Here is a 7080-nt window from a genome sequence, read left to right as displayed (position 1 = left end):
CAAATGGTGCACAGGAGGCAGCATCCGAACCCATGGAAAGCCAGTGGAGGAACACAGGACCCAGGTGACCAGAACTGAAGCAACCCAAGCTGTACCTAAATAAGAAAAGGTGATTACTACCAAAAATGCTCCAATGGAGGATCAATTCATCATACGTGAAAACTACAGTAACACTTCAGAACAGAAGGAAAATGACAACTCTCCAGGAACCAAATATAAAGTCACAGAAGATTACAATCTAACTGACAGAGAATTCAAAGTAGCTATCGTAAAGAAACTCAATGAGTTAGAAGAAAACTCAGAAAGACAATTCAGTGAGCTCAGAAATAAAATTAATGAACAGAAGGAATACTTCACCAAAGAGACTGAAGCTCTAAAAAACAATTCTGGATATGAAGAACACAATTAATAAGATTTAAAAAATCATGTAGAAAACATAAAAAATAGAACAGACCTTGTGGACGAGAGAATTAGTGACCTTGAAGCTAGAAACCTAGAAATGCTTCCAGTGGAGGAGAAGAAATGCTTCAGGTGGAGAAGAACTAAGATTTTTTTTAAATTAAGAAATTCTTCAAGAAATATCCAACTCAGATAGAAAAAGTAATATAAGGATTACAGGTATCCAGAGGGAGAAGAGAAGGAGAAAGGAGCAAAGAGTTTGTTCAAAGAAATAATAGCTGAAAACTTCCCAAACTTGGAGAAGAAACTAGACATAGAAGTACATGAACACAGTACAACTCCTAATTACATCAATGCAAAAAGACTTTCTTCAAGGCGTGTAATATTAAAACTGTCAAAAGTCAATGACAAACAAAAGATACTAAAGGCACTGAGAGAGAAGAAAATAACCTACAAAGGAACCCCCATCAGGCTTTCAGCAGATTTCTCAGCATAAACCTTACAGGCTAGGAAAGAATAGAATGATATATTCAAAATACTGAAAAACAAAAACAAAAACAAATTTTGCTGGATAGAGAATACTTTATCCAGATAAACACTTGTTTCCCAGATAAACAAAAGCTGAGGGAGTTCGTGGCCACTAGACCTCCCTTATAAGGAATGATGGAGGAGGCCTCCTACCTGAAACAGAAAGGCAAAGGTTTACAAAGCTTTGAGCAAGGAGATAAATAAACAGACAAAATCAGAAAATTGCAACAATTTATTAGAATAGGTTAGCAAACAATTACAAAAGATAAAGGGAAAAAAGCATCAAAAATAACTATAAGCACTTCAATTTAGCACAAACTCATGACCCAAGAAAAAGAAGAATTTGTGACAATAAAACATAAAGGGAGAAGAGGAACCTACTTAGGCTAATAGAGATAAGAGGCTATCAAAAAATCTCATGCTATCTCATCTATGAGATCTTTCACTCAAACCTCATGGTAACTACAAAACAAAAAATCAGAGCAAATTAACAAAGCATAAATAAAGAGAAAGCCATCACAGAAAACCACCAAACTGAAATGGCAGTCAGAAATACAAGGGAAAAGAAACAACTGGAAAACAAGAGATAAAATCACAGTATTTAGCCCTCATATAGAAATAATAACTCTAAATGTAAAAGGATTGAATTCAATCAAAAGACACAGAGTGGCAGGATAGATTAAAAAACAAGACCCAACAATATGCTACCTCCAGGAAATGCATCTCAGCTCTAAAGACAAATATAGGTTCAGAGTGAAGGGATAGGAGATGATACTTCAAACAAATGGCAAGCAAGAGAAAGCAAGAGTAGCCATACTTATATCAGACAAAGCAGACTTCAAGATAGAAAAGATAATGAGAGACAAAGATGGGCATTATATAATGATAAAAGGGACATTCCACCAAGAAGACATAACAATAATATATATGCACCTAACATAGGAACACCAAAGTATATGAAGCAACTATTAACAGACCTAAAGGGAGAAATTGACAGCAACACAATAACAGTAGAGGATCTGAACACCCCACTTACATCAATGCATAGATCATCCAGACAGAAAATCCACAAGGAAACACTGGCCTTAAATGAAACATTAGACCAGATGGATTTAAGAGATATATAGAACATTCCATCAAAAAACAGCAGAATACATATTCTTCTCAAGTGTACATGAAACATTCTCAAAGATAGATCATATGTTGGGAAACTTGCAAACCTCAAAAAATTTAAGAAGATTGAAATCATATCCAGCATCATTTCTGACCAAAATGCTGTGAAACTAGAAAAAAACTACAAGAAAAAAGCTTGGAACATCACAAATGTGTAGAGGCTAAACAATGTGCTACTGAACAACCATTAGATCAATGAGAAATCAAAGGAGAAATAAAAAAATACCTAGAGACAAATGAAAATGAAAACACAACACACAAACTCTAATGGGATGCAGCAAAAGTAGTAGTAAGAGGGAAACTTATAGCAATACAATCCTACCTCAACAAACAAGAAAAATCTCAACTATAAAATCTTGAACTACACCTAAAAGAACTAGAAAAAGAACAAAGGCCAAAGTCAGTAGAAGGAGGGAAATAATTAAAGAGCAGAAATAAATGAAAGAGAGACTAAAAAAACAATAGAAAGGATCGATGAAACCGAGAGCTGATTCTTTGAGAAGATAAACAAAACTGACACTCAGCCAGACTCACTAAGAAAAAAAGGAAGAAGACTCAAGTAAGTAAAATTAGAAATGAAAGAGGAGAAATTACAACAGATACCACAAAAATAAAAGGATTGTAAGAGAATATTATGAAAAGCTATATGTCAACAAATTGCATAACCTAGAAGAAATGGCTAAATTCTTAGAACCATACAGCCTCCCAAAACTGAATCAAGAAGTAGAGATTCTGAATAGACCAATCACAAGCAAAGAGATTGAAACAGTAACCAAAAACCTCCAAAAAAAACCAAAAGCCTAGGGCCAGGTGGCTTCTCTGGTGAATTTTACCAAACATTCAAAGAAGATTTAATACCTACCTCTCTCGAACTATTCCAAAATATTGAAGAGAACAGGACATTTCCTAACTAATTCTGCAAGGCCAACCTTACCCTCATACCAAAACCCAACAAAGACGACACAAAAAAGGAAAATTACAGGCCAATAATGCTGATGAACATAGATGCAAAAATCCTCAACAAAATATTAGCAAATAGAATACAACAATACATTAAAAGGATTATATAACATGATCAAGTGGGATTGATTCCAGGGATGCAGGGATGGTTCAACATCCACAAATCAATCAACGTGATACACCACATTAACAAAATGAAGAATAAAAAATCACATGATCATCTCAATAGATGCAGAGAAAGCATTTGACAAGATCCAATACCCATTTATGATAAAAACTCTCAATAAAATGGGTATAGAAGGAAAATACCTCAACATAATAAAGGCCGTATATGACAAACACACAGCCAACATCATACTTGATGGTGAAAAACTGAAAGCCATTCCTCTGAGAACAGGAACAAGACAAGGATGCCCGTTCTCATTCAACATAGTACTGGAGGTATTGGCCAGAGCAATTGGGCAAGAAAAGGAAATAAAATGGATCCAAATTGGAAGGGAAGAAGTAAAACTCTCCCTGTTTGCAGATGACATGATTCTATATATAGAAAACCCTAAAGAATCCACCAGAAAACTATTAGAAATAATCAACAACTACAGCAAAGTTACAGGCTACAAAATCTACATACAAAAATTGGTTGCATTTCTATACACTAATAATGAACTAGCAGAAAGAGAATCTCCATAATTTAGGAGATTAATGCATTTAAAAGAATTATTAGTTTATGTCTTTGGGCGCACAATGTATAAAGGTGTAATTTTGTGACATCAACAACATAAAGAGGTGAAGACAGAGCTGTAAAGGAGTGGTTTTTATATGTTATTGAACTTAGGCTGGTGTAAATTCACATTAGAGTGTTAGAACTTTAGGATGTTAAATTTAACCCCCATGCTAACCACAAAGAAAATAGCTGTAGAATATATGTAAAAGGAAATGAGAAAGGAATTTAAACATTTCATTACAAAAGAATAAATTAAATGCAAAAGAAGACATGAATTCAGGAAATGAGGGGCAAAAAAGCTATAAGGAATATCAAAAACAAATAGCACAATGACAGAAGTAAGCCCCTCCTTATCAATAATTACTTTAAATGTAAATGGACTAAACTTTCAAATTAAAAGACAGAGATTGGCAGAATGTGTAAAAACACATGATCCAACCATATGCTATCTACAAGCCAATCACTTGAGATCCAAAGGCACAAATCAGTTGAAAGTGAAAGGATGAAAAAAGATATTCTGTGCAAATAGTAACTCAAAGAAGGGCTATAGTAGAGGGGCTATAGTAATATCAGACAAAATAGACTTTAAATCAAAAAGGGTTACAAGAGACAAAGACAGACATTATGTAATATAAAAGGTCTACTATAGCAAGATGATATGACAATTACAAACACTTACCTATCTAATGACAGACCATCAAAATATATGAAGCAAAAACGGACAGAATTGAAGGGGAAAAATAGACAGTTCTACGATAAAAGTTGGAGACGTCAATACCCCACTCACAGTAGTATGTAGAATAACCAGACAGAAGATAAGTAAGGAAATAGAGACTTAAACAATGCACTAAACCAATTAGATCTAACAGACATATACAGAACACTCTACCCAACCAATTCTTCTCAAGTGTACATGGGTCATTTTCCGGGATAGACCATATGTTAAGCCACAAATTAAGTTTCAATAGATTTTTAAAGACAGGTATCATACAAAGTATCTTCTCTGACCACAACAGGATGAAGTTAGAAATCAATAACAAAAAGATAACTGGAAAATTCACAAAATTATGGAAATTAAACAATGCATTCCTAAACAACCAATGGATCAAAGATGAAATCACAAGGGAAATTAGAAAATACTAAGAGAAGAATGAAAACAAAAATACAACATACCAAAACTTACAGGATGCAGTGAAAGTGGTGCTAAAAGGGAAATTTATAGTTATAAACATTTAACATTAAAAAACAAGAAAGACCTCAAATCAGCAACCTAACTCTACAACTTAAGAAACTAGAAAAATAAAAACAAACTAAATCCAAAGCTAGCAGAAGGAAGGAAATAATAAAGATTAGAGCAGAGGGAAATGAAATAGAGAATAGAAGAACAATAGAGAAAAACCAATGCAATCAAAAGTTGGCTCTTTGAAAGATCAACAAAATTGACAAACCATTAGCTAGATGGACTACGAAAAGAAGGGAGATGACTCAAATTGCTAAAATCAGAATTGAAAGTGAGGACATTACTACCAATTCTACAGAAATAAAAAGGATTATAAAAGAGTACAATGAACAATTGTACACCAACAAATTGGATAATCTAGATGAAAATGACAAATTTCTAGAAACTCAAAACCCACCAAGACTAAGTCACAGAGAAACAGAAAATCTGAATACACTATAACTAGCAAGGAGATTAAATCAATAATCAAAAATCTCCCAATAGGGGCCGGCTCCGTGGCAGAGTGGTTAGTTTGTGTGCTCCGCTGCGGCGGCCCAGGGTTTGGATCCTGGGCGCCGACATGGCACTACTCATCAGGCCACGTTGAGGTGGCGTCCCACATCCCACAACTAGAAGGACCTGCAACTAAAATATACAACTGTGTGCAGGGGGCAGTTTGGGGGGATAAAGCAGAAAAAAAAAAAAAGAAGGAAAAGGATTGGCAACAGTTGTTAGCCCAGGTGCCAATCTAAAAAGAAGAAAAAAAAAAAATCTCCCAATAAAGAAAAGTCCTTGACCTAGTGGTTTCACTAGTGAATGTGACCAAACATTTAAAGAATAACTAATACCAATTCTTCTCAAACTTTTCCAAAAAGCCACACTTCCTCGCTCATTCTATGAGTCCAGCATAACCCTGATACCAAAGCCAGACAAAAACGCTAGAAGAAAAGAAAACTACAAACCAATACCCCAATGGACATTGATGCAAAAATCCTCAACAAAATACTAGCAAACAGAATTCAGTAGCACGTTAAAAGGATTATACTCCATGACTAAGTAGGCTTTATTCCTGAAATGCAAGGATAATTCAACATACAAACATCAATCAATGTAATATGCCACATCAACAAAATGTAGGAAGAAACCACATGAGCATCTCACTTGATGTAGAAAAAGCATTCAACAAAATACAACACCCTTTCATAACAAAAACAACAAACTAGAAATAGAAGGAAACGATCTCAGCATAATAAAAGCCATATATGAAAACCCACAGCTAACCTCCTACTTCATGGTGAAATAGTGAAAGCTTTTCCTCTAAGATAAGGAAGAAGGCACGGATGCCGACTTTCACCACTTGTATTCAACATAGTACTGGAACAATTAGTTCCAGTTGTTGAGAACAATTAGGCAAGACAAAGAAATAAAAGGCATCCAAACTGGAAAGGAAGAAGGAAAACTATCTCTGTTTGCAGATGATAAAATGCTTAAGATGGTTGGGGCCTACCTGATGGTGTAGGGGTTAAGTTCTTGTGCTCAGCTTCAGCAGCCTGGGGGTCCCCAGTTGGGATCTCAGGTGCAGACCACGCTGTGGCAGGCATCCCACATATAAAAAACTAGAGGAAGAGGGGCATAGACGTTAGCTCAGGGCCAATCTTCCTCAGCAAGAAGAGGAGGGTTGGTGATGCATGTTAGCTCTGTTAGCTCATCTTCCTAAAAAAAAAAGGTTACGAAGGTGAATTTTATGTGTATTTTACGTAAACATTACATTACTCCTGAGTGATAGGAGTGTGTTTTGCTATTCATAACAAGCCCCTTTCAGACCAGACTTGTGTTTATGCTAATAAGGTGATTTAAGTTGGATCCTTAGGTAGTTTCAAGGGAGGGGCTGGTCATGCCAGAAAGACCGTGCACAAAATTAGAGGATTAGAACTCTCAGCCCCACCCCCTGACCTCTGGGAAGAGGAGTGGTCTGGAAATTGAGTTCAGTCACCAATGGCTAATGATGTAATCAGTCACGCTTATGTAATGAAGCCTCATTGAAAACTCTTGAATAAGAGTTTCTAGGAGCTTCTAGGTT

The sequence above is a fragment of the Equus caballus genome, chromosome 29 (genome assembly GCF_041296265.1).
Source record: "Equus caballus isolate H_3958 breed thoroughbred chromosome 29, TB-T2T, whole genome shotgun sequence".
Classification (NCBI taxonomy): domain Eukaryota; kingdom Metazoa; phylum Chordata; class Mammalia; order Perissodactyla; family Equidae; genus Equus; species Equus caballus.
This window is presented reverse-complemented; position numbering follows the sequence as displayed.